General features: G+C 39.5%; 1 protein-coding gene across 2 annotated transcripts in view; it reads right to left on the bottom strand.

Annotated features, from left to right (window-relative positions):
* The window catches only part of MEGF10 (multiple EGF like domains 10), a 90,443-nt gene extending 67,411 nt beyond the window's left edge, over positions 1 to 23,032 (bottom strand). Inside the window, exon 1 of one of the 2 annotated variants that reach the window (XM_015849712.3) lies at positions 22,576 to 23,032. The gene's annotated coding sequence lies outside the window, so the exon portion shown is untranslated. Of the gene's footprint in view, positions 1 to 22,261; positions 22,409 to 22,575 lie in introns of those variants that run through there. The other variant, XM_015849711.3, reaches the window with a different exon arrangement.
* Between the last annotated feature and the right edge of the window lie 1,559 nt (positions 23,033 to 24,591).

Here is a 24,591-nt window from a genome sequence, read left to right as displayed (position 1 = left end):
TAAAAATCACAGATAAAGCACCTTAAGCAGCTTCAGTCAGTGTGACATTTCCTATTAAAACCATATCCCCAACATTATGAACCAGTTTCACAATACAGCTTCTCTAAGGATGCCTAAGCACTGAGAACCTGGGGGGAAGTGCCCAGTGTCTGCTCAAGAAAGTCTGCATCTCAATACCTGGTGATACTTTGATTTGGGCTCATCCACAAAACAACTCCACACAGGGCATAGGGAAAGGTGTCATATGTTTTTTTATTAGTTTTTCAAGATGTTAGACGACACTATGAATAAGTGCCATGTTAGTTCATGATTTGCAAAAAATATTACAGTGCCTTTTACTGACTAACCAACAGTGCCTATGCAAGCAAATTAATTAACCACAGGAAGAGGTTCAATCACTTTGCTTTAAATTATTAAAAGACAGCATCACATTTTATTCTAGTGTTACTGCATAGTCTGCATAAATATCCTCTTCATTACCAGTTGTACAGTTTCCAAATAGAAAAAGCATTCTGCTCAAAAATGAATTACCCTTATAACATAAAAACCTAAAAGATTATCCCAGTACTTTCACTGAGTCTATCTTAGATTTCAAGCAAGCAGTTTTAATTTGCATACCAAAACACTTAGAATTTCATTTACCTTGAATTCATAAATGACAGAATGAAAGCTGACAGAAGGTAATCTGTAGCAGCTCTAACTACCCTGCTTCCCCTTATGGGAAACATTTGACCTTACGCCTTAATTTCTGAACAAATTTTAACACTATATTGTGCCTGAGATCATACTAAATAAATAAATAAATAAATGAATAAATAAATAAATAAAAAGATATAATTGAGTCTATTGTGCAGGATAATAAAATAAGAAAGTAACTTCTGGTTGATGTACTTCTTTTCAAATATTACAGATACTACTAACAAAGTAAAATAATTGAAAATAGACAATTATTATTCTAAGTATCATGGAACAGGTAAGAGCAAAACGCACCAGTAACTTATGTTAAGAGAAAAAAAAGGCTACAAATCCATGAAAAAGGAGGAGATGAAATAGTCTTACTTTACAGGACCCTGTTCTGAAGTCAACACAAAAAAAAACTCACAGAAAGAAAATAATATATTTAAGATATTTGAGAAAACAGAGATGATCCCATTTTGCTAAACCTCTCTTGAAAAATCATGGCTGCTGAAGGGCATTTCATAGTCTACAACATAGACTATTAAACTACTTTCTCTACATAGCAGAGTAGCCAATGCGCAGTTGTTTAAGAAGGAATAAAAGCAGCTGTATTTTCAGTTAATAATTTCAACGAAGTGGTGATTTCCCTCATTAGAAATAGTCACTTTGATTATGCAGATTATAAACTGTATTTCTTTTATTTTATTTTTTCTTCTTCTCAACTTCAGTAATTTTCCTTTTGGATACATTTAACAAAATATAAAATTAATAAAATAAAATTTAAAAAAAAAAAAGAAAAAAATTTGCATGAACCCCCTAGTGTAAAACTTGATTGCATTCCCAATCTTTTGCTTAATTATTAAGGAAAATCAAAACAGAAAATCAGCACCACTGATTAGCATTGCTAAAGTGTTTATATTAGCAATAAAAAACGCAGATGACTGATTTAACTCTTGGTGTCTGCAGTCAGCACTGAGATGCCCTTTTCAGAAATTCACTTCTTACATTTTGCTTAAGCCATCTCACCCAATAATTCATCAGTGTGCTCACTATCCATATACAAAATACCTTGATTTAAGTAATAAAAATGTTCCTGCTGCAAGATGCCTTGACTCTGTAAATCACTGATTAGTAGAAGTGAGAGGGAAATAATAACAAACACTAAAACTGAAAGCTCCTCTGGCCTACTACATAATATTGTGTAATTCATGTCCCCAGACCATAAACACTTCCCACCAGGCATCTACTGAAAACTTTAAGATCTGATTATCCTAAAACTTGGAGTAAAAGCCAACTTCACTTGCATTTGAGAAGAATCTTTAAGGTAAGTTCTGTGCAATGAGGTCACAGTCTGTTTAGATCAGATATACCTCTGTTTCCATGGGCTTTAATACAATCACACAGTTTTAAAATGTGAACTAGAAAGCAAGGGAGCTGCATGAAGCATCCATAGATTACTCCTATATGTTTCTGTACTCCTATTAAATAAATAACTTTAAAATAAGTTTAGCTCATGATATGTCTACTATATCAAATCAAGATATTAACAGCCACCGGTAATAGTCATGTTAATGAATTGAACGTCACAAGGCATACTGTCACTTCTAACAAGGTCATTTTTAAGATGGAATAACAGGTGTATCTTAAAAATATACTCCCCAAAATTATAGATTCTCACCTGAAACACTTTTAATGTGAGCAACTACATGAACTACTTTAATCCCACCAGCAGGCAGATGAAAAAGCCTGTATACATATGGCATAACAAAGTTAACAAGTGCAGTCATCTGAGATATTTAGACACTTTCTCTGTGAATACCAGCAGTGTTGATACTTTGCACACATTCTGTTTTATTAATCTTTTTCCTATACAATCCAGGATCAAAAACAGAATAAGTAACAACAAAAAAAAAGAAAAACAAATTATTTTCTTCTGACTACTGAAAGCTGAGGTGTGATTTCAGATGAGTTTCTTTGTCTTCTCCAAGCAGAGCCACAAGCATAACACAGAGGACACAGTGATCCCTTAGACTGGTCTGCACGAAAGGTAAATGGGCAGAACTGGGGGAGAAGGGGAAGATAAAGCAGTGCAAAGCAAAAACTGAAGGTTGCTCAAGGCTGTTAACAAATTTTATATGGTCAGCAAAATCAAACACTGCTGGTGAATCAAGCAGGATTAGAACTGCATTGGCAACAAAGAATATGATGACACAGTTGCTAACATGACATAATGGATCCAAGACTGAGGGAAATGCTGAGGTAGCTTTCTCATTAGCGTTGCAAAAGCATTGTTACCACTGCAATATAAAAAATGCAATTTATTTAGTGGATGAACTTCAGGACATTAAGATCTTTCTATACTTTCTCATGATATCTGTAGAATTTTCCAACACATATTTCTGTCTTCACAGTGGCACAGAATGAGTATGTTAAACAGTGTTCTTGCACTTCAGTGTGTTGCTTTAAATTGCACTTACTCTGCATTATCCTGTGTGTACAGCAAATCCTATTTTGAAACATTTTCATTCTGTCCATCATAGATCAACTCTCAGACTGAATTTGTAAACTACACAGATTCTGTTGCTGATAGCTCTGTCCTTATGATCTCCGGGCCGTGAAAAAGCAAGAGGCCCATAACAGACTGCTACCAGCATGTAGCAATTGCATCTCCAAATGAGATAAATACATTTTGTAAAGACCCTCTTGTGAATTTTTTGGTTCTTCGGTTCCTACTTAGTGTTTCTGATACCCTTATGTTATTCTCACTCCCAAGTTTCAGATCCTCTATGAGATCCACAATTTGTTTATAAAGTCATCTCTTATACAACTGATGTCACGTGATGCAAAATCGAGCCTGACCTAATCTTGTCAATAATGATTAGTCTCATGTTAACTTCTATGAAGAAAATCTGATTGCTTTCATTGATTGCCTTAGAAAATTAATAGATGGAAGAGCAGAAAGCGGTTATCCTTTGGAAATCAGTTGGATAGTGTCACATGAAACCTCACTCATAAAATAAATACGAACTAACCTGAACAGCAACATTATCACATCAACCCTACATGGCTGGGAAAAGAAAACTTAAAGAAACAACACAACAATCCCACCATCTCACTCTAAGTGACCATTTCTTCTTGAATGCTCAAAATATGTCACTCCAAAGACATCATTGCTAGTTAGGGGAGCACAGAAGAAACCAAACTACCATTCATCTTCAAAGCTGAAATTTTTCTCGACAGTACATGTGGAATTCGGACACTTTGCTAAATGATAATTCAAGAAGGGCCTAAACTGAATGGCTCTTTCACACCCTGATGTTTAGAGATGACAAGGCCCTGTCTTGGTGCAGGTTAAAAAATATAACCCTCTCACCTTGTGCTTCTTTAAAATGTTAATGCACAGCCAAATGTGTTCTTCAAGCTACTTCAGCAATACACCAACTAACAACTTGCTTGCTGAATATGCCAAGTATATGAGGAGCTATAAAATGCAGTAATCCAATCACTAAGCTCACTCCACAAGAGAAGATATTAATTTTCTGATTTCACATCTTAGTACACCAATGCAACAGTCCCTCCAGGTTTCAACTTCATACTCATTTACTTATCTGCAAGCTCTTTCACAACAGAAGTCCCTCAGGATGGTAGTCATTTATGACAATTGCCTACAAGGCAATGAACAATATCCCATAGTTCTCTTTCAATGAAGAACAGGGTATCCTTAAGACATTTAAGGAAACCTATACCTCAGACAGACACTCGAACCTCAGTTAATATATTTAAGATTCAAAGTGAAAAAAAAACCTGAAAACTCTGAAGTGTCCAAGGCTTTTTTTAAGACAGATTGCGAGCAGTTAAATGAAAAAATGATGACTTCAGACTGATATCTGAGAAACATATTAAAAGCTGACTGTGCTGGAACAGGTCTCATTACAAGCATTTTGCTACTTTTTTCAAAGACTAAAAAAAATAAGGTTCTCTTTGGACCACCAAATTCACTTAAAATTATGCAGCATTTTCACTATACAGACAAAAGGACCACAAGAACTAAACTGTTAAGGATGACATATCCATTTATCAGTCCCCCTCTCCTCCCACATACCAGTGTTAAAAGGAGAGGAAAATAAAGTTCAGTGGAAGTCAAGTTTGCATGGGGCAAGGAGGCACAGAAAAGAACAAATGCCATCATGCCAGATCCTTTGCAGATGGACTCATTATTATTCCTATGGGGCAGGCTGCCAAACATCACAAGCATGGAGTCCTTTCACTGTATATCATTGTGCACTAAACTAGAGCACTGTTGACGTTAAAGTATTTTACATTATTTTCAGAAAGATAACAAATATAGACCTTGAACATGCAAGGCTGTGATCATTAAGGTTACCTGTTGCACCTGTCTGATTGGCATATGGAGCATGTCTGAAGATTATTCACACAGGAAGCAGCACAGATGAACTGTTAACAAATAAATCTCTCAGCTAAAAGTGCTATCCAGCTATTTTTCAACTAGATGAAAAAATACCCAATAAAGACAGTTGTCTTTATTAAGGCTGTCTAGAAATCAAGACAAAGTATCTGAAAAGTGCAACTTCAGAAGATGAACTGTAGCTAGAATATAAATCGTGACAGAACTTCTTTTAAACAAGAAGCATTAAGTGGACTATATAAAATGATGTCAAGAAGGTGTACTTCGTATCTAAGTGAAGGGCAAGCAGAAGCCTGGCTTTAGAAAGACTAGCTTCAATTGCCATATCTTTCTGCTACATTTTCTGTGGATATTCAGACATCACTGTTTCTGTGCAAGCTATTGCAGCTGTTTGTGGTCTGCACAGAGGTTCACGGTTGTCCTCCCTTCCAGTCCCTCTCCACAGCTGCTGACGGCCCCAGGGCTGGCCAGCTGCTCCTGGGGAAAGCCACCAGCCACATTTTGGAAGTAAACAGCGGCTGGACACAGGAATTTGCAAGAGCGAGGATCTAGCTGGTGCCTTCCCCCCAGCTGGGACAAGGCCACCAGCACAGGGAACCGTTGTGGTTTAGGGACAGACACCAGGCACAAGCCTGAAGGGCCATCAGGCACAGGGCTATGCACCAGTGGCTTTCGGTCTGTACGCAGATGGCACCTGTCAGCACTGGGCATCCTTCCCAGGATAGCTGCTGATGGATAGTAGTAATGAAAGCAGATACCATACTTTTAAAGAAAGGCAGTACAGTCCAGGACTTGATCTAGAAACCATATCCAGACTTTTCCCCTCCCTTTTCCTATTTTTTATCAAATAATGTAATCCTTACTGGACCATCAGTCTGTGTATTAATCCCAGCGTTGTTTAATTGTACAGGTGAAGGCTAGAGAGCTAAGATGCAAGTGTTTAGGGAAAATTATTTCTCAGGCTAAATGTTACTGTCATGTATGAAAGCTCTATTTTAACAGAAGAACTTGTTAAGAAATCTATACTGAATGTTTAGCACTGTCCCCTAATCAGATAACATCATCTGACATCTGATACTATTTTTTTTTTTCCTAAGGATGTTATATTCATGGATGCAACTGTGAAAACTTTGTGGTTGCTGACAAGTTGCCTGGGACAATCCTGTGGCTGCCTAAATAAACCAATTCCATGGTTCCACTTATGTGGAAACTCTCATTCATAGTTTTACCCTCTCTTGACCGTAGCTTTTGTGAACTTTATTTTCCTATTATCTCAAGCACCAGCCTTCCAGACACTGCATCCAGTATTTTGATAGTGCATAAAAGAGCACAACCACAGGACCCAGACAATTCCTTTGGCTTCCTATTCATTTAGGATCCATTTCAAATGTGTCTGCCCTTCTATAAAAGTCTTTCACTTTCTTGTATCAGCTCCCTTCAAAGACCTCCTCTGTTTTTTCCTTCCCCAATTACATGCACGTTCTCTTTTTCCACATACACTTCCACATACATTAGATTCTTCTCCTTCCCAGACACAGCCTCTGTCAGCACTGACAAAAATCTTCAGTCTGCAGTTCCCCACACTTCAGACAGCCTTTCACTGGACTCTTTCTTTATGAACATCATATGTATAAACATACTCATTTCTTGTTTCTAACAAGAAATTGTTGTAATTTGTGAACAGATATGCTGGTAACACTGCTTCAATATGTCTACCTTTAAAATGTCATTTTTAAGTAACATTCTACAGCAAATAAAATTGTTATTTCAGATGGCTCCTGATTCATGATTTAGACTGAACATTTCTTTAATTTTCAAAGACAGTCTTTAATTTTCAAAGAAAAACAAACAAATAAAGAAAAAACTGTCGCCATCTCATTTTAACAGTCTGAGTAGTAGTAGTCTATGATTCACTGCATAAGATCTCCCTTCTCACAACGATGCAAATCTAAAACATCCTGATAGAAGAATGGGGAACCCAGAAGTGTCTTAGCTCACATTTCATTCATTCATTCATTTCTTCTACCTTTTATTTTGGCTCTGCAATAGTTAGAATGGACACAGCACTCCTCCATTCTTTCCTCAAAGGGGAAAATTGAAGACTATAATGCAAACCAAAAGAGCCTAGATAATTCTGTTTAACAAAACCATAGTTAAAGGAGCAAATCACATTATCTTGAAGTCAATGGCAATTCTGCCCTAAAGAGCTTTCAGTGACACTACAGGATGAACTGCTGAGGCCAGTTTACAGAGCGAGGAACATGTTAAGATCAACAGTGTGAGCTCTTTTGGAGTTGCTACTGGATAGAATAAATGGAACAGACATATGCACGACCAGACCCATTTTCCCAACCAGTCATTTCACTTCTCACTTATTTTCCTCCACTATAGCTAATTTATTACATCTGAAGTCCCTAATGAAATGCTGTCAAGTGATCACATTATGCCCATTTATAGAGGCAGTTGCTCTACATCATTCCCGTTCTCCAGTTAAAAAAGCAGTTACAAAAACAGTGCTTGTATCTGTGAACTTTCTTTTAAATAATCTCTGTCCTTTTCTTACTAACTTATTTGATTTCCACTGTTCCTTGATGCTACAGGGTGACAACTTGGATTAGTGTCCCATCTATGGCACGTAATATCTGCAGACATATAAGCAAGCAGTTATGGAACAGCTGGGCATTCAAGACACTTAAACTCAACACTTCATTCTTAAAACAAACAAACAAAAAAAGCATTGCAATCTGACAAAAAAAAAAAAAAAAGAAAGAAAAGAAAGCATGTTTGCAGTTACATTGTTTTAGTGCTTAGTCTCCCAGATTGTCAAGAGAGAAGAAAATATATTCCTGGAGAGAAATACAGCTCCTCAGTGGTCTGAGGGCATAGAAGGGATCTCTCTTCTGTAAGTTTGAGTGTGCACACATTTGTGAACACTGGTGCCTGTGTGTACACACAGATAAATACACACAGACTCGCACAGATTCCCTATACTTCAAGCTATATAGTTGAAGCTGGAGAACAAGGTGCTGTTTATTAAAGAATAAATAACACCTTGAAGCAATTAAAATGCTACCAACAATAGTGATTGGTAGTAACAAAATATGTTCTTCCCCGAATGACAAAGTAAACAGCTGTGCACTTTATGCATAAAAACACTTTGATAATGAGTCATTTCATATCAAAAAGTTTCCAGTAGTGATTTATATCAATTTCAGTTTTCTCTCACCTCAATTTTGAAGATATCCCAAATCATTAAATTCTTAAATTCATTTATTTTAATGATGAACCAGACTCTCCTTTGAAAAGAGTGCCTGGTTCATCATTAAAAGAAACTAATGAAGGGAAGTGCCTTAGAAGCTCTAACAATCAAAAGAAGGCCTTTTTGATTTTAATTAATATTTTTTTCAAGATAATTTTTCTTATTAAAATATGTTAATTTACTTTGGTTCCAGGTTATCTGAAACCTTCCTAAAAATGTCTGCTGCTAATTCCAGCCAGAAGCAGTGTAATTTGAAGCTAGAAGAATCAAGACTGCATTTTTATTAACTTGACCACAAGGTCCTAAATCCCTCAAATTGTTCTCCTTTAGGACACATGCTGCATTCTTTAAATCTGTACCTCTTTACAGTATGGGTTTCAAAAGGACAACAGTAGCATAAGCACATATTTGTCATTACGAAAACGGTTTGCTGATAGCATTCTCTGATAAACCACCTTTAGTGACAAGGCATCCTATTCAGAGATCTAATTCTTGCAGAGATTTTTATGCCAAATTCAAAAAACCTCTGTGGTGGTGGGTTTAATGAGGTACTTTGTTATTCTCTGTAATAAAAATTAAAAGAGAGACAGAATTCTTCAGCTTAATTGCCACATCTGTTATTAGCCACTTTACTGTGATTGACTAGAGCGAATGTGCCAGAGATTGTGCCAGAAAACAAGCAAACTTTGTAAGTAGACTTATAAGTTATAGCCCAAGTGGTGTTAGCAGCATCTCTGTTACATCTCCTGCTGTCGCTCAGTTAAAATTACAGGAACACTGGCTTTGGTTCAGACATTCATCAGGAAAAAAAAAAGAGAGAGAGAGAAAGTTGTGTTTTGTTTTGTTTTGTTTTTTTAATGGAAATATAATGCATTGACAATGTTCAGAAAGAAATGTGATGGTCACCTGAATGCAGGAATATGTCATCTCCCATTAATTAATGAGATTTAAACAATCCATAGAACCAGACAGGCCAAAATTTCATACTAAGTAATATATATGCTTTTAAGTTTGCTAACAGATGAGCAGCCAGCTGATTGATAGAACAGTAAAAAACAGGGAGGAATTTGCAGAGGGATTGGACAGTCTGTCACAGACAGGGAGTTTCTGGGAAGAACTGCAATGACATGGACAGTGATTTTGATCAGTGTAGAAACTGGGGATGAAACCTGAATTAACTCTACTTGTTTCCTCTGAGATACTGACCAGCCCAACAGCTCAAAGCCACTGTCACATGCCAGGCCACTTCGATGGCTGCAGTAGGGAACACCCAGGCAGCTTAGCCAAGTGCTTTGTACAGGAGTAGCAAACCAGCCTGCAACTTCAGGTGGGGAAAACCAAAGCCCATTTAAGTGCAGGCAATGAGAGGAGACACACCAGTACTGCCCATGGAAATATAGTGCATAATGCTGAAATCTGGCTTCTGATGACTGAAGACTCAGATTCATGGTAATTACAACTGGAGAAAAACCCTAATGAAGTTGGAGCATGACCATTATTGCACTGTTTTTACTACAAGCTGATCTCCTGTTGGATCTAAAGTCCATGTGATTCAAATCAGTCTTGATGTAGTAGCAAAATGACTCTGAGCTTGTTAAGGCATATTCCCTTGACTAACTGTTCTTTTTCAACTTCACACCATTTTACTAAATGCACAGAAACAAATGTTGCTATTGTTAGCAAGGAAGACGGACAGCCCACCTGTCAAATTGCTTGAAATTACTTCTTTTATTCCACTTCATACAGAAAGGAGCAAAGGATCATTTGACTTTCCTTACTGATTTTTCTGTGCTGCTCTAGAGACCGAGAAGAAAGGTAGGAACACATGGAAGAATGAAAACTCTACTGATATCCATTGCATCCGCTCCTCAAAGGCAGAAGGATGTCCTTGTGTTAAAAGCTAAAGTAAAGCTGTCTACCATGAGCTGAGGCAAAAGATAGGCACTTTGTCCAACCCAATCTATCAGCTGCTTTGTGAACTAATCCATGAATAAATCTTTCTTCTCTCTGGAGAGCAGACTGAGATACTCAGATTCACTCCCTCCAGGAATGACCAGTTTTTGGACAGAGTACTCCCCGCCTGGTGAGATGAGCCAGGGCAGATGTTCTCTCACTATCTGAAGGTCTTTGCTGTGCTCTCAGAAGCCCAAGGCTGCTCCAGACTATCAGATGTTCTAGCAAGTTCCTCAATGGTTCCCTACCTTAGGAGTCTCTTAAATGACTCTTGCAAATAGTGCTGAAGTGCTATCTCCCTTAACATCTTTAATTTAACAAAAGGTGGGATTCCCTTTACTTAAGCACACTTACTCCTAGGTATATGCCATTAAATATCTCACATACTTTAATTTTTTCAAGATAACTCTCTTCAAGAGCTAGAACACCTTTTCTAATACTACAAGGTATTTTGTTCGTAAGGCTACTATCAAGAGCCACAGTGTATGTGTAAAGTGTTTAAATTCCTATCTAGATTTTGTATTTAATTTCATGACACAAATCAACAGGATAGTGGAAAATAGAAGGGTGTCCTTAACCATGTTGTCAGTGTACCCTTAGGATTCAATGCTTCCAGTTCAATATTTTGCCACATTGTGCTTACCTTAGCTGCAGCATCATTGTTATAATCATAAAAGAGATTCTGGAGTCTTAGATTTTCACAAAGTAATTCTCACACAGAGTCTCATGACAAATTTTTTTTTTTAATAGATTTGGGACATGTCTGTAAAAGCAGATAATGCCTTGCTATCTGTCTGTTTGTTCATTTATTTTTCCCATGGGCATTCTTTTTGTAAACTACCATGAAGAAAAACACACATACATGCCTAAGAAAAAAAGCTTCATGTACTAAAACTTAGGTATTTCTCAAGAGATAAGCAGTACACCAGAAGGCAATTTTTAGAAGTCTAGTAAGAGACTCCCACGGAAAAGGAAGAGGAAGCTTCAAGTACATCTTAAGATGCAGCCTCCAGAGATATTTCTGAATGCCACTAAGCATTCTAGAGTTACTGCAGTGGACTTCTACTTCATTCCAAAAAATTCCTACCGAATAACAAGAGGCAGAAAGCTACCAATTACATCTTCTGCCATTGCCAGAGGAGAAAGGGCATTTCCTCCCTGGATCCCAGTACTACTTTAGCAAACCAAACAAAACCAAACTTCATTTGCTGAAGTTGATTCACCATCAAAATAGAAGTCATCTTGTAAAAGGGTGGGGTTTACATAGAAAGCTTGACAATCTTCAAAGAAAAAGAAAATATTTTTACTATATATAACAACAAGGACACCAAATTGGGGTGTTTATTCAAGTCACTTCTTTTGAGGCTCACATACTACCTAGGATGCAATCACTGCATCCTTTGAGATTCAACTCCTGGATGTTGTTATACATACATGATGCAAATTGATGTAAACTATCATCAAGAAAGAAAGAATGGAGCACATCTTAAAAGTGCATTAAACTTGCAGAATGGTATCTTTTCAGACATGTAACCAGGTCTCCTGGCTCTCTGAAGTGGGTTATAGAGATGGAAAATGGAAAATTCTACAGACAACAACATGAATACTTATAGTGAAGAACTACGTACCCTTGCAATGATTTTGGTTTGCTTTACAATGCCTATTCAACGAATCTTTTTACTCAATAATTTAAAGTACATTCTTTTGTGAGTTCACAGTTTAGGTAGCTCACCCAGAACAAGTAAAATGCACTTCTATTCACAGCTATCTTGTCTTAAAGTGGTGAAGTTCCATAGCATACCTGTAGAGGAACATTTACAATACCTAGTGCTCTGGATCCAAAGTGACCCTGAAGCACAGGGGGCATTAACGATTCTATGCCTTCTCAGTAGAGTCCACCACTTACCTGTCAATTCATCTTTTCCCTAAAAGAAAAATTAGTAATCTGTTAATAGACTAGTTGTCCTGGGTGTAGAGGCAGCACTGGATCTCCATATGCTCACACACCGAGCAGCACATTACCCAAGCAAAGCAGGAGGATTTGTGCTTGCACACTTCACGTCTGCTACCCCTGCCTCCACTGATTTCATTTGAGCAATGGCTGTTTATTTGGGAACATCAGGCCCTCAGCCTCTGCTCTCAGGCCTTTTATTTGAGAAGAAGGGGAAACAAAATTCAAAACACATATGTTTGCAGATAGCATAATTTTTCATGACATCTACTCCTCAGTTTTGAATATGCACTTCAGACTCTCTGGCAGACACTCTTCAGTAACAGTTGTTATTTACAATATCAGTCTGGGGGAAAAAGGAAAAAAAAAAAAAAAAAAAAAGATTAAAAGATCAAGTTACTCTTCACTTCCAAACAAGCCTGGCCACAGCTGTACACCAGCTTCTGAGCAACTGCTCTGAAAACAGACAACAGGGCTTCTGTCTCCCCACAGGGTTTGCTCGGGTCACCCACCCTTATGCAGCGTGGGCCTGGGCAGTGCTATGGCACGGCAGGAAGTGCTGCGGGTGAAAGGGAGTTCTGGACCTACAGCCCCAGCGCTGCCCATGGCAAGGGTGCAGGGGCAGGGGGGACTGAGCAGGGCCACAGTTTGCAATACAGCCCTGCAGGCTGGGTGTCACTGATCAGTGCAGTGCCTGTACAGCCATCCGCTTCCAGCTCTGTGCAGAACTTTGTACAGGCTGAGCTGGCCAAGGGGGTTGAATTTTGGCTTCTAGCTCTGCTCGTAAACACAGCACTGGGAAACTGTAGTCTTCAGTGCTTTTTCTTTCTTTCAGTCCATGCCAGGAGGGCAACCCCAGGCACAGAGCAGCAGCAGCACCAATCTGGCCACAGGTGCCAAGGGCTTCATTGTGGCAGAAGAAACTATTTCTTAATTGGTACTTGGAACAACCATTTTGCTATCTGGCCTGCTTGATAACAACAATGATCATCACAACCAAGTATATCATAATAAGTACAATCATAGCAATATGTATTATTTGGTCATCTCTGAAGAGACTGATATTGCCCTCATATCTGTCTGCTTTTTCATTTCTTTATTTTTCTCAGTGATAATCTTGTCTTAAACTCTGACGAAGAAAAGCACACATAAGTGCCTAAGAGAATAGCTTGATGAACTAAAAGTTTGGCTTATTTACATATTATATATATTAGTTGATATAAAGAAAAAATTGTATTTTGTATGTATTGTATAATTTTATATCTATATATACTTATTTATATATATGTATATAATGAAATAAGAATCACCAAGTACAGTAATTTAGAGTCTTCCAGTGCAATAGAAAATACCAAAAGGATGAGTAGAACCTGATGGCATTGAGCAGAATCATGGCAGTTTATGCTGTGAGAAACAGAGACACCTATATTAAACTGTATGTGACAGGCAAGAATCATACAGCACCACTTCAGCATTATGCCATACTCATAATGTTTAAAATACATACTCAAATGTCTATCTTCTCTGGCCTCAAAATTAAACATGGTACAAGCAGATGTGATCTAAACATAAAAACATGCTTTGGACATGAGTTCATTTGTACAAATTCAAATGTTAGTATTTGGAAACAGTTTCCTCTCACTGACACTAAAGTCCATGTGAGAAAATGGATTTTGGTCTCTAAGAGGCTGCATGCTTTGCTGTCCTTTCCCTAAAGGACAATTTCCTGTTTCTTGTGATGCGCGCTCTTAAGACATTAGCAGTGACATTATAATTGAGGAGACTTTTATGCACAAAAAAAGTAATTATACGGATAATTAAAATGCACTGCAGTAAAATAGCTGTGGCCTACATCCTTTAGTGGCAGCACAGACAGACATCACAAGCATTATTTCCATAGTGCTTCCAGGAGACAAGGAAATCCCAGATCCTTTGCAGGCTGGCATACTCCTAAAAAGCTTATAAAAAATTGTGAAGCACTGATCTTGTTTCTTGAAAGGGGAAAAAAAAAAGAAAAAAGAAAACAAAAATATACATATTTGCATCCTGTCTAGCACAGCTTTACTCTCAAAAATAATTTATTCACTTGACTCACTCAGAGATCACTTATTCCAGAATTATTCTTTTATCAGTGGGAAGGACATCTTAGACCAGGAATTTGGACTCTCTTGAACACAGCTAGGCTGTATCCCCATTGTAATATTTTCTATTAAAAAAGATTTACTACAATGTACTACTTAAATACTGGTGGAAGAAGCTGGTCAGGAGACTAACTATGCCAACACTGCTCCCTCAAACAAACATTTCTTAGTATTTCACCAGGAGCAATTACACTCTTCAGTATCCTTCATACACACAAAAGTTTAAAGAAAGAAGCAGCAACCACCAGAAAACATCAAAGCATCAGGTCAAAATTAGCTGGGATTTTTATTCGCATACAAAATGCAGAGTAAATCATTAAGCTCTCTAATTTTGATCCTCAATCACAAGTAGCTTAGGGAAAAAATAATGTGTGAGCAAAAGTGCTGACTCCATACAGATCCTGCAAGAACTCCTGACAGTCATTGGTCTGGAGTGCACAGGGCGAGCACATGCTGAATGGATCCTCATTGGTGTAAGTGCAAGCAAAATCATCAGCTCCCCAGGCACTTATTCATTAGAATACAGCTATCGATACATCACGTTTTCTGATTTATCATTTGTACCCCAAACACAAAGTACAGCCTAAACCTCTTCAGCTTACTTCTGCTGACACAAAACTCTTAATACAGGCATAAGCAATTTTGCTAATAGCTTCTTCCAATTGAATAGACAAAAAATACTCCACAGAAAAACCTAATGACGGACCACTAAATAAAAAAGATGTATTATTTAGTGCAACTACATTACAAGTTGGGAAAAAAAAAAAAAAAAAAAAAAAGCTTTCTGTTTCTCTTAGCACTTCAAAAGCTTTTCTGAAGTAAAATATTCACTAGGAAAGTGGAAACAAAGTAGGAATGATGTGTCAGTCCAATCAAAACAAAACATCAGAGGACAGAATTTCTCTGTATTTTGAATTTCTGTATTCAAAAAATTTATTAGTCATAAATGAGAAACACATATTTGAAAGTTTCAGGAAATTAAAGATATCAAATTCATAGTGCTTTGGTTTTATACTGGTACCAATACACCAACGAACATGCAAAGACCACTCTATAAATCATGTTTCCCTTAAGGTAGGTGCCTAAGAGCAAGCATCAAAGACCAGTTTATTAGTAGAGTTCTCAATCAGAACTCAAAACAAAATGGTGATGTATGGCAGTACAAAGGGAATGAGGCAAAAGTACCTCTGCAAGGCATCTCCCCAGCCTCTCTGGCTGGCATCATGTTCCACCTTCTGTGTGCTGGAGAAGACAATCCAGACCTCAGGGCTCCACAGTCAGAACAGTTGTTTTTAAACAAACACAAGTCTAATTGAAGAGCTTTCCACACTGGCTGCTGTATCCTATTTTTTAAGTAGATTTACTATGGCTGAAGCAGGTATGCTGCCTCTGGGGCCAAGGCTGTTGCAGCTCACAAGTTGTCAAGCGCATTTCTTCATTTACCAACTATTCTGATTCTTGCTGCTGGTCTTGAACACTTTCTAGAGGATTTTTAAGTCACCAGACAAATGCTTCCCACAAACACAGATGAGCATTATTTATGCATAACTTCTACCAACCACAACATGTATGTGTTGACACAGACTAGAGCTGTGCAAAATTTTGCAAACAACTTCAGAGGAAGCTCAAACTCAATTATTCATGCTCAAAAGCGCACTGTAGTAAGCAACCTTGTAGCACAGGGCAAAGCAGCTGAAAGATCTGTTTGAGCTCTGGATTTTCTCTAATTCCCACCATGTTTGTTCTCAGTTCTACACCACTTTTTTTTTTTTCTTTTCTTTTTTTTCTTTTTTTCTGATTCCTGACAGCAAAAAAAAAACCAAAAATCAGTCATGTCATTTTGTAGTACAGTTTAACCAGACCTTGGCATGCACACGTACACACACACACACACACACATACATGTCTTTTTCATCTTTTTTAACATGCAACTGCTTCCAATATATTCACATTCTCAAGGCTACCAAGCTTAGTTTGACTATTGGCTTTGGGAGGATCTGATGCCAGCCAGCCATGCATAATGGCTTCTTTGTCTAGCTGTCACATGAACAGTGTTGTGTTACAATTATTGTCACTCTGGGCTTAAACTGCAAGGCATGCTTTCACACAAAACGTTCACTTTGGGTCTCTTTTTGGCAGAGCCTCGTGATGAAGACTCTTTCACTCCTGCAGTTAATCAGTTTAGCAATTCTGAAACTTTAAAAATAAGGATTCAAAAGCTCTCATCCAAATCAACTAAAACTTCCACGCATAAAGAAAGGGGCAAGTAACAAAAAAACAGCCATGACCTAAATCATTATGCATGAATCAAAACCAGGCTGAAGCAGCCAGTAAAAAACAGACTGTCATGGTGCAAAAAGTCTGAATGAGGCCAACAAAGTGAAAACATATGAATAAATTTGATTTAGTTCACCTTTGCAGTATGTGAGCTCCTATTATGCCACCACAGCAGTGGGATCCCCCTGAAACCCAGTTCAGGAGATGAGCACAGAGTCACAGCTGCAAATTCCTTCCCTTTGTTCCACCAGCTAACAACCTCATTGTTCCTGCCTGCATCTATGACACAAGGCAGATGCACCCTGTAGCCCTGATCTTCAGATATGAATTATGAACATGTCTCAACTGCACACCACAACAAGACTGCAGCATATGCCTTACTCGAGCACATGCTGTCACCCTGTGTGAAGTCCCAGCAAACAGACTGAACCAGGACTGAGAAGCTCTCAGATAGCTCTCACACCCTGGGCTAGTGCTGCAGCAGAGCACAGCCAGTGAACAGCATCACACTGCATAGAGATGCTGCAGTGTATAGGTAAGGATCTCATCATGACTTTACCTTACGCCCTTTTGTTAGATGACTGTTTTGTTTGAAATAACTGCCAGAGACAGGGAAAACTCCAAGTCACAGCTATCTCCTTTGGAATATTTTTCTCCCTTGCCTTTGAAAAATGCCCACAAGATAAAATATATATCAAATAACGCTACAAACTAAATCCGAGTAACTTAGGTGACAGTGTTACTACATGTTATATAAAACCCCTAGATTCCCTGAAAAATACATAAGCAAGATAACAGCATAAAAGAAACTTCAAAAGATGCTGTGAACATGCCAGACTCACTGAGACTGTACACAGCTGTTTTAGTTTTCATTCATGCAAAATCTTCTCACAGGGCTATCATGAAAATACTACAAACTACATCCTCCTTTCTTTGAAGAATTCTTTGCTGCACTTACTTGTTTCATACTGTTACAGAAAATAGTACTACTCGCTTTGAAGAGGGCTTATAGAATCTACCCCCGAAGGAGATAAGCAGAGCACAGCAATAACTCATAGCATAATGCTTGCAGTGTATGCAAAACTTTTAAAAAGCAATGGCTTCTTTCCAAAAGACGTGGGAGCATGCATGGAACAACAAACTACCAGCCTGCTTACTGTTTCCTGTCCAGTTCATTCTTCTTTCCTTTGGAGTCCTTTAAAGCAACATAACTGCTGCTAACTCTGGGTTTCATATTCCATCCCACTATTGCTCATAGATATGTCAGTCACCCTAAAGCCATATTATCACTCTTGTTCATGTTTCTTTCTTCAGATGCCTTGAGCAGGCCTCCCAGTTCTCAGCATTCTCCCTCACTGCTTCAAGCATAACCTCCCAGAACAGCAATGCCTTTGTTAGATACCAGTAGGTCAGGTACGGATCCTGCTATCAAACGCAGGCCTGAACAGCTTCACCTGCACTACAAAGCTCCGCTGGTCTTCTCCAGATCAGGCTGACATCTTCTGCCTCTCTCTGTAAAGTCATGACTCCTGAGCCACTATACAGTCTCCAGCTATTTTACTTATCATAACTTGTGAATCATCTTTGACATAAGTAATTCACTAAGTATTCTGATGCTCAGAACTTAAATTTCCTGGGTGAATCCTGCAAGTGTCCAAATTACAGCTCTCCATCCACACAAAAAATAGCATATATTCTGACATCCACTTGACCACTGCAGCCTCTTTTTAGTGGATCAGAAATCTGACTAATACTTTACCATACAACTTCAGTAACTTTCTACAATGAATATTTCCACATAAGAAGATGTTGTATGACTCACAGAAATGCTTTCTCAATTGCTTCTTGTTCTTAAAACTCATGCCTTCCCATGCCCATCAATTCTTGTGCTACATAAAATGCTGACCCCTTCTTTGGCACAACCATGGTACCAGCCTTCATGTTAATGCTCTGTTGCTTCAGATAAATAGTTTTGAGTGTTCTGCTGTTTGAAGATCTCCACTTAGAAGGAACTGCTACTTGAAAAAAACTAGCTTTAATCACTTTACACATTTTCATTACTTTTTGAATAATAATCTGACTGTGGCTTGATAGCTGTTCTCACGATTTCATTGTCCTTCCTTCGTTTTTGTTGTCTTTTGTCTTAGATCTCAGACTGTATAAGGCAATATCGCTTTTGCTATTGTTTTTGTGTTGTTGTACAGTCCCTGTTATTAGACCCATGTAACCCACAGCTGTTAGCAGTCCTAGTGTTTCAGCTTTAGATATAATTTCATATTGGGTCTTCATATTCAAGTAACTTTGCAAGTGTTAGCTTGCAATTCTGTATATCCAAAAATAATCTGACTGCCATAGAAGCAGTGATCTTTTGCAAGAGCAGGAAAAAAAAAAAAAAAGACTCAACATGTTCTCTGAGGTCATACATGTCAATGTCAAATTTAAAATTACACTTTTTAGTTCCCAATCTACATTCTTCCATTGTTTCGTATATTAAAAGGGCCCAGAATTAATACTTCATTCCTGACTATGGGCTAATTTCTCTGACAACCAGATACAAAACACAGATAAGACATAAAGAGCCGGCTGTCTATATTTTAATATAAACCTAATGTGTACATCCAGAGGAATGAACCACAAATCCTTACAGAAGCAAAACATCAATTAAAGATCAGACAGCTTAAATGGGTTAATTAACAAGAATGCTGACACAATCAATAAAGCTATTCTAGTAAAGGCAATCTCTGCCCAGAATACCCCTCCCACTTTTCTGACAGATGGCTTCAGATCATGCATGCCTTTTTCATAAGAAAACATTTGGAATAGGAAGATAGAGATTCTTGTAATAGATGAGAAAAATAATGCAGTAACACAGCTTCTATTTACTTGATTGCAGTGGCACAGGTGTCATTCATCAAGTAAGGCACTGCTTAATGGGAACAAGGGTGTGAGAACCTTGATTGTAACATCACTACTCCTCACCACCCCAAACCTAAAGAAAGACTCACACTGGATTTTTATTGTTCAGTACTAGATTCTGTTTTAAATAATAACAATGCATTGGATTACATCTGTGTCACAGCACTTTCCATGTAAGAATCAACCTACCCTAATTTTGACTAAAATTGTAGGAAGATAATCTGTCCACTTTTTTCCCTCCTCAAATGCCACTTACTTTCACTAATGAGAAGTAGAAGTGCTTAGACAACAAATAGGTATGTGGAGACATGGTGCAACTGCTGCCAAGTAATCTGAATATAAATTCAAGGGACCTTCACCAGCTGCAGTAAACACACTCCAAACTCCATTAGATGTTAATCAAACTTAAGTACGTTAATGGGTAGTTCCTGTGCTCTTTGCATAGCTGAGTTAACTGCTCCTGTTGAAGTGCCTTTGCTTCCCTGGGTGCATGCTCCCACATAGCACAATACATCCTTTTGTGGAAAACATGGTTATGAAGGCTGCTGGTGGACTGCTCATCAGCCAAACTTCTCTACTAGTCTGCAAGACAGGAGGCTGCTCACTCAACACTGAGACCCATGGGCACCTGAAGACACAAACCACACTCCCAGCTGCTGTTCAGGCACACATGTTAGCCACACATACTGCAGCTAAGGGCAAAACTTAGGGGGCACAAAGGGGTGAAACCACATCCCTAGTGCTAAGGCAGCATGGTTTCAGTATACTGGTGCTGCTTTGGAGAGTCAAAACTGGTAAGCACAGCTTTGCCTCTGGAGAACAGTGCAACTCTGGTAGGTGACTTCCAGGAAAATTAAACAGACACAACCAACTCATTGCACACAGGTCACTGAGCAGCAAGCAGCTGGGATTTATTTTATTTATTTTTTCTTCTGCAAGATTGTGATGTGAACTAGTGAGCAAGACACAGGAAACTCACTCCCAGCCCTGTGCTCATCTCCTACCAGAGACCTCTTTAAACTCATAACACTACAGACTAACAAATACATCATCCGAAGAAGTCAAATGCAAAGTTGTGCAGTCTGCACAGCATTATTAACAATCAATATTAACATGATGCAACTGATCTACCTCCTGTGGGTGCGATCTGCATTTAGATTTGTTTGTGTGACAAGGACATATGGTGATTGCAATTGCCTTTGCTAGAAAAAAATTAAATAGATTGTACAAGTTGAGGTTCTGTGTTCCAAAGCTGTACAGGCACATGAGTTAAATGAATAAACAAATAGGAACACAGGCCTAAATTGCATTGTTTGTCCAGATTATTAAAAACTCCTGAGCACACCTGCTCAGATGGTATTTCTGACATGATATTAGTTCTCATTTATCATTGCATTTCATCTGCAGGACCACAGAGTCTCAACCAACACCGTTTTTTTTCACTCATCCAGTCTGCCATTCTCCTAAGTTCTGACTTTGGTTTGGCCAGTTGCACCCTGCTGCATATCAAGGACACAGAGATAATCATGTATGCTTTCCTCCATTACTGTGCTATTGAGCACAAGTGCCATTTAGGGGTGTTGACAAGGAAACTGGATCCTGAAGCCAGCTTTCAGTTTCAGTCTCCTATCAGACATTCTGCTCAGTCTGAGAAAGCTCTCCAGCATCAGCCTGCAACTTATCTACTGGGAAATAAACTAACTCTCCAGACTTTTCTTTTTCCTTCTAAGTTTCTGGATAAAAACACTTTTCCTAAATAGAGTCATTATGTTAATCTGCTTTCTAAACTGCTGCTGCCAAAGCTTAGCTACAAACCTGAGAAAGCATATCCAAAACAGAGGCTTTAAATACTGTGTAATCAGAAGTTGGTACCCAATAAAAACTTCAGAGCTCTAAATGATACTGAGATTAAATGTCTGCTTTGACTACAGGAAACTACTCAGCGATTGGCTGCAACATTTAAGTAATTCCTAAGATTACAAATAAGGCTGCACTCCTGGCTCATTCTATGAAAAGCAGCTGTTTTGGGGTGGGTTTTTTTTTGTTGTTTTTCTCCTTAATTGACTTGTGCCTGTATTTCTAGATTGAGTCTGTTTCTTGGCTGAGACAAACAAACAAAACAGGATAAAAAAATGGAAATATTTACACTGCTATGAATGCAGCCAAAGGAAAATATGTACAGGACATCACACAACATTTTTTCTGGGCAGCTCGTGCTGAAAGACATATGCTGGAAAGAAGTCAAGCTGCTAAGCAGATGTGCACATTTCTACGTGCAGGTCATGCTTATTTACATACATAGACAAACACCTCTGTCTCTCAGTGGATGCCACAGTTCCAGTCCCTGTACAGGACAGTCAGAAACTTCCCACGAAGACTACAATGACCCTTACAAATCAAACACCCTTTCGCTCACATGAGCGTGTGCCTGAATTCTGAGAAGCGTTGTGTTCCTCTTACTAATTCGCACCGCACCCTGAAGCGTCCGCTCGGGAGAGAGACAGAACCCATCTCCAAGCCCCAGAGTCCTTCCACGTCCCGGCTCACCCCACAACGCACGGGATGCTGCCTGCTCCCGGCGCAAGTACGTGCCTCGGACAGTCTAACACCCGCACCGCCCCGCACCGCACCTGCGGGAGGGCCGGGTCGCCGCTTCCTACCTGTCCGCGGGCGCCCTCCCCGTCCGAGTGGGCGCTGGGTACCGCCGCTCCGCCGCCGGGTCCCCAATGCCGCTGTGCAGGGCGAGGGGCGGTGTGTGCGGCGGGGCGCAGCCCCTCCCTCCGTCTCTCTCCCTCTCCCTCCCTCCATCACGCCCTGATCCGCCCCCGGCCCCTCCGCCCGCGAGGGGGGCACCGTCCCAACAGCACCGACTGGAAGGATGGAGACCGGCAGGGTCCCCGTGCTGCTCCCCCCCCCCAGTAGCCCCTGCCTGGCCGCTCTCAAACGAAGTAAAACTCAGAGGGTGAGAGCTTACAGAGGATGGATGCTCTCCAAGCGAGTGATGGAGGGATTTAGTTGTCCCGGTTCCCCCGGAGCTCGCTCACGGGTCCCAGAAGCGACAGGCAGACGCCCGTGCCCCTCGCTAGCACTGCTCGGCACTACGACATCCTCACTTCTCTGAAGTTACGCATTATAACAGTAGAGATGGATGTTTCGGGTAACTCCCGCTTCGTAACTGAAGTTTCAGCTTGGAGCGATGGGAGGAAAATTCTGCCTGTAGCAGCGCAATCGCCGCTTGCAGAAGAGAGTTTCGGAAAGACTGACAAACGCTGTTCTCTCCCCCTCGCCCCCCGCCGCCTTCTCCTTGCGCGGCTTCTGTACGACAAACAAACGCTGATACGCTTTCAACATTAAAAATAATAATAATAAAATGGAATCTTAAATAGCGAGGAGAGCTGATAACCTGCCCAATTAGCTGATGCACAAGGAAGCCCTCCCGGATAAACAGAATGCTGCTCAAGGAGCGGCCGGTTTGGGCGCAGCGGGCGCGGCTGCTGAGGGCCGGGCTGCGCTTATTTCCCAGGGAGCAGCGACCCCTGCGGGCTGCCGAGGGGCTCCTCTCTGCGCCTATCATAGTCATAGTGTCACCAAGGTTGGAAAAGACATAAAAGATCACTCAGTCCAAAGAAAGTCCTTCTTTCTGCCAAAGAAGCTGATCTCATGAACAGAAGGAGGTTGTCAGTCTTGTTGCTTTGATTTTTTTAACTTCATTGCCCTTCGTGGAAGAATATATCCACTTGTTTCTTACCTGTGCATGTGCCTTAGGGCTGGTTGATTAGTGTTTTAAAACAGCACAATTTCTTCAAGTAATGGTAAGTCTGTAATTTAGCTGTATGGTGCTGTTCTCTGCTGTTGTGGTGTCAGGAAAAAATATAACTTCACATATTCATTCTCTGGCTTCAGCCAAAAAAAGAAATGTTACGCCATTTCTGTGTTACTTCTTGACACCTCTTACAAGCTGAAGAGGTTTCCTTTCATCGTTTGTTCACCCCAAATGAATGCATACGGCATAGTAAGAAAAGAGCTTTATATTCCTCATCCTCTTTTGCAGTGTGAAGCACACTCTTCTGTAGACTGTCTCATTTTCTTTAAGGGAAGTGGCAGAAGAATGAGGAACTGTGCTGTAAGAATATGGCCCTAAATGCTCATTTGAAGGCAGCTTCCTCTTTAGCATGTTTGTCATGAAAATGTGCATTCCAGGTAGAAAACAAACAAACTTAGCAGCAAGTGATGTGGTGATGTTCTACCAGGTAACTGCTTCTCCTTCTATCTCTCTCCTTCTGTTTTAGTTTGGTTTTGTATCACTTTGAACCAAAGTCTTCAAACAGCCTGAAGCCAATAACTATTTTGTATAATCAGGATTAAAGCTTTAGAGATGGACAACATAAATGCTGATCAGAGCCAGCATTATTTACTTTACAAGCCTGTTCTTGCTTCTTAGTCTAAAAGCCTGCACCACTTCATCGTCTTTTGGAGCATTACATTCACTCATTTCGAATGTAGAGCAATACCATGTTTTCATTTCCACCATCTGAACTTGACCTCCTTAATAAGACAAAGATTATAACACTGTTCACAGTTGATGTTCAAACTGACTGACACAGGGGAGGTTTAGGTTAGATATTAGGAGGATTTTTTTCACTCAGAGGGTGGTGACACACTGGAACAGGTTGCCCAAGGAGGTTGTGGATGCCCCATCCCTGGAGGTATTCAAGGCCAGGCTGGATGTGGCAGCCTGGTCTGGTGGTTGGCAACATTTCACATAGGAGGGGGGCTGAAACTGGATGATCATTATGGTCCTTTTCAACCTAGGCCATTCTATGATTTTATGACATGGTTTTATGATTCTGAGGAGACTTACTTTGTCTGCACCTTTCTGGTAGCACAAATGTTCTTCAACCAGTGAGGCTTAATTATAGAATACTTCAGTTATTTTTAAGTATTATATTGTGCGTGTGTGGCCCACATAATCTCTATATATGTATGTCTA

Source organism: Coturnix japonica, chromosome Z (assembly GCF_054131305.1).
Source record: "Coturnix japonica strain WE chromosome Z, WE-NBRP24, whole genome shotgun sequence".
Classification (NCBI taxonomy): Eukaryota; Metazoa; Chordata; class Aves; order Galliformes; family Phasianidae; genus Coturnix; species Coturnix japonica.
Note: the sequence above shows the minus strand (reverse complement) of the source record. Positions and strands in the feature narration are given on the sequence as shown.